Here is a 13,705-nt window from a genome sequence, read left to right on the forward strand (position 1 = left end):
TGTGCGAGCGCGGAGGGGGGTTTGGAGGCGCCGAGGTACTTCGCTCCTGAAGTTTTATGCCTGTAAATGACACCTCTGAAAGGCACCGGGGGGATCTCTCTTTTTTGCGGTGCCCGAGCCGTGGGGCACAGGGTACGCGGGGGTCTCGGACATGGAAACGGGTTGCCTTCTAGCGAAGGGGAAGCTTTTCCGGGGGGATGTTTTGTGGAGCTCTCCTGGGGAGGCAGGTGAATAGAGTTTCCGACTGATTTCATAGCACAGCGAAAGCAGGTCTCCGCCGGCTGAGGCTACAGCAAATGTGATCCTTTGATCCCGGTCATACTTCGCTTCCAAGGAAGCATGCACTGAAACCTGCAATTTTAGCTTAATAAAGTCGGGATCGCGTGGCCGGTGTCTGAACGTCTGAACAAATCCTGCTACTTAAAGGGTAATTTTAAAATTACCCTTTGATACGAGGAATTTGCATACATTCAGGAGGTGTCATTCCCACTCGTGAGATTTAAGTTGCTGAAGCATATTCCCACTTGAAGCACGGAAATAATAAATTAAGCGTTCATACCTATGACATTTCTTTTATGTAAAAATGAGCCCACTGTATTCACAATTCTCTTTCACACCACCACCCACTCCCCCCCAACACTTCTAATTCAACAATACTGTCACCTTTTATGCAAATATCAGAGATCTGAAAATCATGCCTGAAATGGCAAAATAGTTTGAATTTTGAAGTGAAAATTGTCTTGGCACCAATACTTACGCGAGTATGAGAAATAGCGCTCACAAGCAAAAAAGTGGGCATAGTGCTGCCTTGAAGAATTCCCACACCTCCAGGTCTTCCGTGTTGCTCTCGACACAAGGAAACTCTCAGCTCTCACATCCAACATCCCTGTTTGTTTGAAAAGATGCCATTCTTTAAGGAGGGCATGAAAATGCTTCCAGTTTATTGCTGCAATCTAAGCAAAGACTTATAAATAGTGATAATCGAAAAAATGTTTATTTGGCTCTTAAAGAAAATTGGTGTGGATTTTTACAAGATATGTTATTCATTAGAAATGGATTTCTGCCAGCATCGCCTTAACTGTGGAGCTACCGATGCCTCCGTATTTGACGTGAATGGCATTTATCATCAGGATAACTTGGTATGTTAGCTAGATATTTGCTAAAATAAAACAAAACAAAACAAAACACTAAACTCATTCTGAAAGTTGGGTTTTGAAGCCATATATATCCATTTGCAGGATTTTACCCTTGCATTGTTATTTCAAAATTTCAGCTTTAAAAAAACAGTAAGAGGAAAAAAAAAATTGGTCGGTTTAGAATTATTTATATTAGCCTCTTTGTAGGATCATATGATCACAATGATTAACACCTCTCATGTCCAAAATTTTATCTGCAACATTGCTTCTACTTTTAGAAATGATAGTATGGGACAGAAATTTCAGAGTGGTACAGATTTTGATTACCAACATGAGCCACTTTTATGAACATTTAGGGACTCTAAATGATGAGAAACAACCATGACTATTTATCAGTGATATCACTGACACAGAAGTATTACTAACTGCGTGTGACCTTAAAAAAAGAATATATGGATAAACAAAAAAAAGTAGCCTACAATGGGATTTAGATATCATCTAGTAAAGTACTCAAATAAAAATGCTGTTTGCAAAATACTTAGAAGAGTTCACAATGCAAGAGTTCTGGAAAAAAAGTTTAAACTCTTCCAACTTAGTAAACTATTTAGCATATTTAAGCCACAAACCACAAGGTGTATTTGCTGACTAAGGCCTTTCTTGTTAATTTTCAGTGTATCGATACACTTTATACCCGTTCTTCTTGGTGCTGAGCATTTCTGAAAGGGACTGTGAGTCCCCAAACTTCCAGTGGTAGAAGTTAATACCCCCTGGCCGTGCTCTGTACGTATCAGAACTGTGGTGCCAGAGAAATGTGGGGATTAATTCTGCTAGCAGTCACAAGAAAACTTTATCTACAACTTGAAGTGTACAATCTTAAAAGTATTTTTCTTGAATTATATCAATTTAATAAGTGTATATTGGAGAACTCTGGTGAATCAGTGTTTGGTCTGTTCTTTACGAACATACTTTAGTATGATTGAAATATATTATGGTTTTATTATGCAACTAGGAAAATGATTATTTGTAAAATTTCTTAAACAGAAATCCCTAAAAAGAACAGTAAGTGGCGACAGTGAGCATGGGTAATAGGAACAAAATTGCTTCATTTTACAGTCTCTTGTTTTCTAGAGGAAATTTTGTAGATAAGTGAATACTTATCTGTATTTTCCCCTAGTAGTTAACAGTATTGTCTTGTTCAAATTGTTGATATCAATTAATCAATGTTCATATCACTGAAGATGATTGGATCTCTAGAAACATTGATGTTGCTTTATTATTTGAATATAAATAAGTCTGTTTTCTCATTTCAGTAGATATAAGCAATCAGACATTTTAAATATGTATTTTGGTTAAGAGGTTGAAGATTTTGCTTTAAATAATTTATTGGTTTTCTCAAGATATTTTTATTGCTTCAAAGTGATAAGGAAAGTAAGTTATCTTTGCCTGATTGTAATAAGTGCTTCTACTGTTACATGTAAAAATCTGTGGACTGTAACAGCAATCAGTTAATGACAGTTTCTCTGCTACTCAAGAGGGCCTGTATAGATGCTTCCATTAACATACAGTTCTTATTAAATACAACAGGTATAAAATTCCATTCAGCCCCGTTATATGGAGCTGTGACATCAGCCCTGTATAGGTTGAGAATATTCCAATGATTCTCATCACTACTTCAAGCAGAAAATTATTTGAGTTGCAAAGTTCGCTATTTCAAGAAATTATATGGTGATATAAGGCAGTATTACAAGCCCTGGTTGAAACTGATGCCTTAACCGGAGTTAGGAATTTGTCTTGAAAACGAAATCCTATGAATTGGAACATACAGTCAAAACTCTGATAATTTTAAATTCTCTTGGCCTTTCTGAAAGTGGGGAAGTTAGCCCTTTGCTAGGTTGACTTAAGGTCTTGTTATTGCTTCAATTAGTTAATACATCGATAATTTTTTACTCTGAGCTCTTTAAGTTTTGGTTGTGAAGGTGCCTTTCATGTCTGTAATATAGCAGAGACGAATGCATTGAAGAGAGAGATGTGTAAAGCCAAATCCTACACACAGGTGGTTCCATTGAAGACAGGATGATAATACCTTTATATAGCATCTGAGTGTGTCCTGACATAGGTGGTGTTAGCCAGTCTTAACTCAAAGTGTAAAAAGGGTTGCATTTAACACTTCACATGGTAAGGATGCTCCCTTTTCCATCCATTATATCAACTGCATAGTGCTCGCTCTCGTCTGTGCAGCACCTCTGCATACCTCCTGAGTTCCAAAACAGAACTGCTTTTTACTGGATCTTGACAGTTAATACTTTTTAGCCATTTTTTTAGCCATTCAAAACATTTTTTTTGTACAAACAGAAACAATTCTGATGAGATCATGAACAAGCTTTGTTTTAACACAGAAAGGCTATGTTCCTCATAGTTTCTGTGCCTCAAGTACCCATTTTTTAAAACTATAAAACCAACTATATATATATTATAAAAAACCCAACTAATACTAGTTTTGGCGTGATTAACAATCTTAAGTATGAAGTCCTATGTATACATGTAGAAATGTAAAATGAAGATCTTATTCTAATAGAAGGTACTACTGATACTACCACCACTTTAATGCCTCCATTGTACAAGCACGGTATAAAACTAACCTGTACCAGCTTCCCATAGACTGCCCAAGTGAGATTTTCTTGTCGTACACTATTGAATGAGTTTGAGTTTTCTTGAGTTATTATACAATTGTTCAACTTAGTTTAGTTTCCATTGACATGGAACATCCAGAACATTGTATTAATCTGAAAAACACTCAATTCTAATAAAGCATAAATGTTTGGTGCCCAATTTACATATTTTCTCATGATACATAAAGCAAAATTCTCACCTGCAGTTAGTTTTGTTGACTAGATAAGGATTATTCCTATAAATGATGATTGCAGAAATGGGTCTTACTAATGTTTTGGACCTATTGTTATAGGCTGCTTTGCAGCAATTACATGCATTTTTATGCATGTTGAAGTACATCTGGAAGAAAAAAAAAAGTTATGTGCATTTGTAGTTCAGTGCTACTGAACATGAGGGTGAAAAACTCAGATGAAGAATTATGATTGCTTTAATTACAGAGTTATTGCCGTATGTAAGAAGAGAAAGGTATAACTTTTCATTCTTAACATTTTCCAGGTGTATTACATTATTTTTACCTGAAATGTTGTTTCTCTTAAGAAGAATATAATTGAGGAAATGTTAATGTGGAAAAATACTCAAAAGTCAGAATAATGCTTAGTTAACAATGGTCCATTTTGGCCAGCCCCAAAAATACCATATGTTATCCCTACTTGGATACATTGCATGAAGATCTTTTTATAAAGACAATTTTATATAATCTGGGTGGAATTTATTCCTTAGCTAAAGGAAAACACAGATGTTCAAGTGTATGAAATTGCAAGGGAGGTGTTGCGGAGATGTGGAGACAAATAACTCCAGGACTTTTTTTATGCTAAGTGTTAGTTCTGGTTACCTAACTTTGTACCTATTTATGGTTTTATGTGACGCACATCACTGTAGTGTTTAAGAGCTACAAACGAAGCTACACTTGGGAAAAAAAAGCAGTTCAATAGTTTTAGAGACAAAGTTGAGTATCTCAGAGTTTGGGAGAGCAACATGATTCAAGTACCTGGGTTTGGTATGGGCATTGATTTGTAATATGTCTTATTTCAGGAGGCCCAAAGGTCAGATACCTACAGTTCATTAGGTTGGAAAGAAGCCGGCCATTTTCAGTATTTCTGCCTCTGTGTGAAGTTTTCTCTCTTTCCTCTTGTGCCACAGAACAACTCTGTTGTTGGTGTGGTTCAGCGGAAAGCAAGGTCTGACTCCCCTTGAGACTGTATGAGCAAGTCTCATATAGGCTTGAGCTTTTTTCTAACTACTGGCAAGGCAGGGCCAGTAGATCTCAAGCAGAACCAGTACGAGATGATTTTATGTTGAGTAATCCTCAAGCCTTTGTTCCTGTTGGAGGAAATGATTGTTTTGGGCTAGGATGGAGACTGAATTGGATTGAAGTTTATTCTGCCAGACAGATAAACTGGAGAAACTGTTGATAAACTGTATGAAAAGAACTGATCTTCATGTCCCCCTGGTTCTTTTTGTGGGTTCTTTGCTCATGTAGCTTGGGGACTGGGCTAAGGATTTGATCTAAATGTACCAAATATGCAAGTGAGAGACAAGGTGAAAGCATTGAGAACTTTTGTTTAATTTTCAACAAAATTTTTTGTTCATGTACTCAAAAGGTAGGATGTGCATTTGGGGAACAAGACTAAGATCAATAGGTGTGGGTGTTTGGGGTTTTTTTTAGTAAAACAGCAAGCTATTTAGTTTGTTGGTTTTGTTCTTTCTTCTTGATATTTAGAAATAAGCAAAATTACCTGAAACCCAGTCACTTTCCTGCTAAACAGCATCTGGAATTATCAGCTCCAAAAGTTTGGATTAGGTATTTACCCTATCTACTTAAAAAACAGCACTTAATATTTTTAATCACATGACCATTCCTTTTTAATTTAAAAAAATTATTGAAATTGTATTTTTCTATAATTTTTGTATATGTGTCTATAGTGTGTATACTATATGTGCACACATATACACAAATCATATAAAACAGTATAAACTGTATAAAATGGTATAAATGGATGTATAAAACTCAAGCCACACTATCATAGACAATTTTCAAACTTGCTGTTAGGACTCCTTCTGAGAACTGGGTATTGATGTTCAAAGGGCATCACTCAAGGTTGTAATTCTAGCGCTACTGAAGAACAGCCTAGGTTTTGTTAAATGCTGTTGTAAAAGTAAAAGCTTTACAAAGGAGTTTAGATTTTATCCACAAGTAAACTTGTAAACATTCAGGGTTGTATGCACCTGCAGCTTAGGTTTTATGACACTTTTTCTTAGCATTGAAGAAATAATATTAAAACAGAGCAGAACCTACAATTTCTTTTCTTCCTTTCTAACTTTGCAAATATTGCTTTATTTGTTCAGATGTATTTGCATGCTAGTCTGGTTCCATATATCGTAGTTTGTGTATAGAGACATACATATATATGCATGCATCTTTTTATTAAACTAGAATACAGAGCAGTCAAGATGTGCGTAGGACACCGGAGTGTGCCTCGTTATTGTGCAAGGTGGTCATCCTTTCAGTGACAGACAAAGAGGAGCTTGCGGCCCCTTTACATTTGACACAGTTTCTAAGTACAGTGAGGGACAATGAAACACTTGTGCAAATTCCATGTAATATTAATTTCTCAAATAATATGTTAGATGATGGGCAGCAGCAGTATTGAATCGAGTCCTTACAGGAACAGGAATCGTTCCCTGAGCAAGGTATGAGACCTAGCTTGAAATGAGAGGCAGCACCGTGCAGGCAGCGTTACAGTGCCTTCCCCCATCAGCACAGGGGAGCTTCTTTCCTGCCTGATCAAGGGCAGTGGGATGACCTCTCAGCTGAGCAACAGTCTGCTGTGCAGCAAACTAACGAGGATTTCCGAGGCTGCATTTCAAGGAGACCACGTGTATTCTGTGGTGGGATTTCTGTAATCGCATAAGAACAATGTAGTACAAAGGGTACATAATTTGGCATCCTATCTCTAAGCTTATGCAGTGAAATAACTCCTTTTAAGAAACTTACATACATGACTATGTAGGCGTATGCATGTGTTCACAGATGTGTAAACACACAAGAGAAAATCCTACATTAGACTTTAAGTTTTGTTTGGAGACTTTTAAAATACTTATTATGGAAAGAAAACTTTAGATCAAGGATAATATCTAATACAAGATATAAGGGCAGTGCCTGACCAGCAATTTTTTTTTCATCTGAAACAAATGAAATTTCTTTGAATTTTCATCTGCTGAAAGAGTATTTTGTGATAAGATATCCTTTCAGGCTGCAATAATAATACATTAGTAATGTTTAGCTACCAGTAATTTAAAGTTTTAATATATGAAGGTGGTAGATATAAATATAATGTGATCATAGATTGTCATGTGTATGGAATACAGAGAAATCTGACAGTTTTTAATATAGGCAGTGCTGTTCAAGACAACTGCTTTATCCCCTTACTGGAATTTTAATTAAAGTAGGCTAATAATAGATAGAATTAGAGAACCCAATTTAATCATGGTTGTGCCAGTGCAACTCTAAAATAACTCCACTGGCCTGATGCTATTCTTATTAATTTAGGTTTTGTATCAGAGAGAGGTTTTTACTTCCAAAATCTTTAGTCAAAAGGGGAGTAGGCTAAATCACAGGTGGCTGAAAGCAGGGAGTGTAGCAAGGTAGAGAGGAGTGAGCCCGGAGTCAGTGCAGAGTACCATGAGCAGGCTGCTGTGTCAGGCAAGGAGGAGATGTACCACATGCAACTCTTGTAAGCCACCCCATACCATCATAATTGCATGCCTGCCGCTACCTTTGACCTGGTCTTAAACTCTCTCTGTAAGCATCTGCTAATGCCCATTGTCAGAGCCAAGATGCTGTGCTGGACAGATCTTATGCCTGACCAGCTACCGTCATTATTGTACAGAATCTGGATGTAGAGAAAAAAAAGTCATCTTTACAGACTAGATATATCTGGCTGTTCAAAATACACTTGGTGCCAGAAGCTGGAAAGACTAGCAAATGGCAGGACTTCCACACTGGGCTTAATGATGCTGTTGCTAAGTGTCAGTCTTTGGGACTGACCAAATAGCTGAACAGAGCAGATTTCAAATTGTCAGAACCTGAAAAATAGTCTTGTACAACCTGCTCCTAGCGTTTGCTTGGGGTGGCATGGCTGCAGTCTTCAGTGTAGTAACATGAGTCTTTGGTATGATTAAACACTCAAAAATGTTTATTAATAGAGTCCATATCACTCTACTAGCAATTGAGTACCTTCGCAGTCTCACCTATGCGTTATAAATCTCCAGCTTTGTCCTCCAACTCTCTGTTACCTGAATCAGGTATTGAGACGTAGTTATTGTAGTGTATGTATGATACATAGCAATGTTATTTGTAAAATTATTATTTAGAGTCTCTAATTAGTAATGTTTTACAAAACATTAAGATGAAATGAGAATTAATGACTAAGAGCTCTATCTGGACAGCCTTAGTTTCAGAGAGCTCCCCAAATGAAGTGTTTGCTATTGGTGGGCATTTCTGAAGCCTAGACCCTTTGATGTGTTCGTATTACTAAAGAGCATTTGCATTTCTTAGAAGATAGAGCACTTCATAAAAGTACAAAATAGACATTTAGAAGCATATAGAAGTTCAAAGTTAAAAATCATTGGCAAAATAAATGGCTTGTGCAAACCCTCCAAAAACCCTTCTTAGCAGAGTCGTTTCAATATATATTATCTGTTAGTTAGTATTGTTTGTTTGTGTTGTACAAGATTGATGCCTGACCATGCAATGTAGGAAGAAATGACTGGCACTTTAGAATATTTGTAGCAGAATCCCTGACACTGCCCTAGCTTACACTCAATGTTTATTCACAAGCGATCTCACTGACTGGATTTTATTAGATTAGAATTACTTTTAAATGATTGAGAATCATTGGCTAAGCATGTGGGTTTAATACTTTTAGATGAGAGGAGTTATCCATATTTGTAGAGTTATGCACATCAGCTATTATATATATAAGATAAATGAGAAGTCAATGCAGTAAGATCAGACATCGTGAGTTAGACCAAAGGAGCCCAATACGCCTCCTGTGACCCTGGCAGTTTCAGATGCATGACGAAAGAATGAGAGATCACAACAGGGACAAAATTATAAAGATTATATCTTTGTATTTAATAATCTGTGAGGTCCTTTGCTTCCATGAATTTGTCTAGTTACTTTACTAATTAGTCAATAGTCTTGGTACTTGTAACAACCTTTCCAAGTCTTGAGATAGGTAGATTATTGCCCAGTGAAATACCTAATCCTACTAACTTCAGTCGGAGTTTTGTGTGAACAAGACCATGCATATTCAGCTAAAGAAGAGATCTCAAAAACCAAAAGTGGAAATATCTGTGGATTAGGGGTACCTAAAAGCAGATCTCCCTTAAATTGTAACTTCATCCAAAACCATCATTGTAATGATCCATTTTTGTCTATCTGTATATAGAAAGAGAGGTTAACTATGAAGACCTGGTTATCTGAATGTCCTTATTTCCACGGGGTTATTAAAATGGAGCCATACTAAGAAATAAATAAGGAAATGACAGTGTTCAATAATCTAGGGAGCCTAAGGTATGGAGTCTAATCTAAAGGAGTCCAGTGTGTCACGCAGGACCCTAATCTAAGGGTTATTTTATTACCAAGAATTTTCCACACCTACCTATGCCAGTATTACACATCTAGGGGATCTTGCTTTACTATCATAATCAAACATAACATAAATCATGTATGACTGCTTTGTAAGTGATTTTTTTAAAATGAAGGACTTACTTCATCTTTTTATTTTTTCATACCTACTGTTGTTTAATAAAGGCCTCACAAATTCTAGAAAAGGAGATCAGAGGAAAAATATTTTCTTACTTGATAATAATCCTGGTGGCTAGATTCATAGTCTGTACTGTTCTGGCAAGACAAAGTTATTTGTTCTGAAGAAAATGCCTATTTTTCTTCTTCTGTTTCTGATAGCTCGGATACTGAGAGCAGTGAGCAGTAAGTGTTGATCCTCTTTTTAGAAGTAGTTACTGGTAAATGTTAGGAAAATGATAAAATCATATTATTGTTTGATAGTGGTCTTGATTTACTTGTATATTTATTGCATTACATTTAAATGTGATGAAGAATTATGCAATGCTCTTGAAGCAAGTTGTTGAAGTATTCCTGTGTATGTGGTCCCTAATTTGGCATATCAAGGCACTAGCAAAGTTTGTTTGATGATTTACTTTGAAATGCAAGTAATTTACAACCTGGGATTATAAAGAATTAAGCAATCTGTAGTGAGCAAAATGAGTGCCATTGAGTTCAATGACATGCCATTTAAACCAGAAATATGTGGCCATAATAGAAGTCCAAGGGACCTTAGGCAGTTATTTCATTAGGCAGTTATTTATTGTTGTGCAAATCACAGGCCAGGAGGCTGGAAGGGACCTCCTGAGGTCTTCGGATCTATCCTCCTGCCTGAAGTAGGATCAAACATACCTGTGCCATTCCTGACAGAAGATAGTCTAGCTCTTCGTGAGCTGTCTCCAAACCAGTTAAGAAAATATATAGGAAAACGGACTGTACAGCATACTGCTTAGCACTGCTTACTGCAACATATACAGACACAAAATAAACTCATTAGTCAATAGAAACTACCAAAGGTAAAAAATTCCCTGAAAATTTCCTTGCTTAGAATGAGTTTCAGTAATTTTCACTAGTCTATGTCATTATTCATTAATTTCTCAAATCTAGTTTCTGCCTCTTCATCCTTTTACCATGTCAGAAAGCCAATCTATGCATCCAAGAAAAGCATGTATAATATAAAGCAATAAACTCCCTTAACGATTATTTCACCATGTATGTATGTCCTGCAGAGGAATGCTTGTTTCAGGTGAAGCTTTCCTGCAAATAAGGCATTTATGAAGTGTCTAATAGCTCGTGTTACAGCTTTTCCTTTGATGGTTTATTTATGAATGGAAGGAGGAGACTCATTTACAGGATTTGTCTTATTTACCTGCTGATTTATTCATATATAGGATATTGATTATATTTGAGATTAATATCATTCTGTCAGATTTGCTTAATGTCAGTCATGAATTAAAAATATTTTTCAAAAGAGAACAGAAAATGTGTAGAAGACACACAGATCATCATATATTCCTCCTTTCTTTAGAAAACAGAGCTAAAAATGCAAATGAACTTCTTACACTCCACCTGTTTTAATTATGAATTTTCTATTTTATACTTTCTATAATCAACCATGTATAATACTATATAATTCTACTGAGCAATTCCATTGCTGGTTTATTGTTCCAGTGTTAATACCACAGTCAGCTCTTCATAGTCATTATGTAAATTCAAAATCATTTCAAGTAAAAGAAATGAGATCCCAAATTGTGGATTCAGTTGTGTTTAACCGTATGTAGGTGTAGAAGGTAAAAGATGACTTGTAGATGGTTTTAGATATTCTGTGGCCAAGGGGCAAATACTTTCACAGGCATTGAGAAAGACTGATAGTGTCTGGCAGTGCAAGAAATGGAAGTGAAATCAAGTCCACACTTTCAGCCGTCTTCTACACTGCCGTTCCGAGTATAGCATCATAGAAGATCTTTATCCTCCTTGAAAGGTCATTGTAGCTCATTGGGTGTCATTATTGTGAAAATTAGAGCAAAGAGTTGGGGAAGATGGCTAAAGTAATTTGAAAGTACTAATTTGGAAGGCAGTCTGTAGGTCAGTCATCAATTGATTAAATTGGTATGCCAGTTCTGGAAGTTCTTCAAATACTATTTTCTGTATCACATTTGTGAAATGTATTAGTGGGAAATTGAACTTAGTTGTTTCAACTACATCTGCTTCTCAAATGGAATAAGTGATTAGAATTTATATTGTCCTTTTTCAATTACTAACTCCAAGATTGTTAAACTGCAAATTTACTATTACCTTAATATATATCATCAACTAAATGTGGTTAGCAAGCAGAAGAAATTAATAAAATCTGGAACAAGAAACCAAAATATAGTAAAATCAAGTCATCACAAAAATATTTTACTCATAAAAACAGATTACATTCAAAAATTTATAAAAAATGGCCTTTTCAACTGGATTATATAATCTTCACTGAAAATAACGCTTAGATGAGTCATTAAAATTGGAAAGGGTAAGGGAGAAGAGAGGTAAGATAAATCACTCTTCCTTTACATGTCAATCATTGTTTTCCTCTCAGATGTTACATAATCCATCAAAATGAGCCAGTTTTGTGAATTATTTGGTCATGCTCAATGACCAAATTCCAGGTGCAGACCCCACCTGGTATTCTCAGTTTTAAAAACTGTTGTACTGCAGTGCCTGTAAGAATTCCCCACCTGGAATTCTCAGTTTTAAAAACTGTTACACTGCAGTGCCTGTAAGTGGGTGGTTATAGCTAGGTAGAAGTTGTCTGTTGGTTTGTGAAATAGTCCCGTAAGAAATCAGTTGAGATTCGCTTATTTAGGCAAGGCGTGGTTGAGTTTCTGGCATCCCTCCCTCACGTAGTCCTGTTGTTCTGGGCTTAATGCCCTCTTGCAGCTGCTCTCCTTTGCCAGGATTGTCATTTAGTTTCTTCATCTTTGATAACTGTTTCTACAGCAGCCAAGTACTATTCTGACTGTGCAATGATGTTATTTAATATTCCTCTCCATTTAGCATGCAAGAAAAAAAAAGTCTGTTGCAAAGAAAACTCCTACTTTATTGATGCAGACTTACGGCACTGATAGCAGTCAGCACCTCTCACTCCTTCTGTGGGTGTCTCTGCACACCCACAAGTGTCAGGTTCAAGACTTTTTCATCTTCTGGCATAAAAGTCTTCACATCTTTCACTTGACGCCCATACAGTAGGCTACATTTATCAGTCATGCTTTTCCAGCTGGCCCGACTGACTTCAGCAGTTTTGTAGTGACCCAAACCATGGCCATGTTCCACCAAACTTAAGGAAGAATACGACCTGGATTAGAACTTTGTGACTTGTGAACTTAAATAGAAAGTTTAGAGAAGGGAAGGGCAACTTTACCAGAGAGCCAACAGTGCTTGCAGAGCTCTTCCATAGCTTTGCAGCGCTGCCAGATGTAAAGTCACATAGGAGTGTTTATTGGAATTTCTTCAGAATGAGGTGTATTTAATGGGCCTGCGCTGGCATGTACTGTGAAATACTTGTGTGCTTGTACGAGCCTTGCTTTCTCGTGTTTTTTTATGGCTCACCTCTGCTTTATGCCTTCTCAAAGCCTACAACATGCTACTTCGTTTGCTTCCAGCACTTGAATCTGCAGTTCAGTTAGGAGACAAAATGTCTGTGACATCCCGTTGCTTTATTGATTGCCACTGCCTCATTACCTCAAGTGCTTTAGTGACATACCGTGATTGTTTTCTCTTTGGTCTAGTGATGTCAGAAAAAAGATAGTAAAGCTACTGCAGTACATGCAACTTAATTGTTAAAAACATTTTCCAGTGTTGTACGGCTTTTTTTCTGCTTTCTAGGTAATTCCATAATTTTTTGAAGTGTGAGTGGACACCTCTAGATGGATTAGTAGGATTTTTGCACATCTTTGTTACTGCACTGACCCTTTTTATGTCTTCTATTATGCATTTTTGCACAGCTCACTCAGAAGTCCTCTTTTAGATTTCGCAAGAAGCTTTTCTTTCACATTAATTTTGATTGTAGTTGCAAATTCTTGTCCTTGCAGGCTTTGCCGTTTTCCAGTGCTTAGTTGTAATAAGCTTTGGTGTTCTGCAGAGATAATTTTCAGACTTAATTTTGGTGTCTCTAAATGTGCTGTGTCTTCAGTTTCTCCTGTCACATCTTTTAATTGTATGACAATAATTGTTTGTAAATTGTCATGTTTTCAAGAGCTTTTCCTAGTTTGCTTTATTAAATGAAAGAATT

General features: G+C 36.5%; 1 protein-coding gene across 1 annotated transcript in view; it reads left to right on the top strand.

Annotated features, from left to right (window-relative positions):
* Positions 1 to 13,705, top strand: part of NWD2 (NACHT and WD repeat domain containing 2) — a 56,224-nt gene that overhangs the window by 548 nt on the left and 41,971 nt on the right. The window lies entirely within an intron of this gene.

The sequence above is a fragment of the Calonectris borealis genome, chromosome 4 (genome assembly GCF_964195595.1).
Source record: "Calonectris borealis chromosome 4, bCalBor7.hap1.2, whole genome shotgun sequence".
Taxonomy (NCBI): Eukaryota; Metazoa; Chordata; class Aves; order Procellariiformes; family Procellariidae; genus Calonectris; species Calonectris borealis.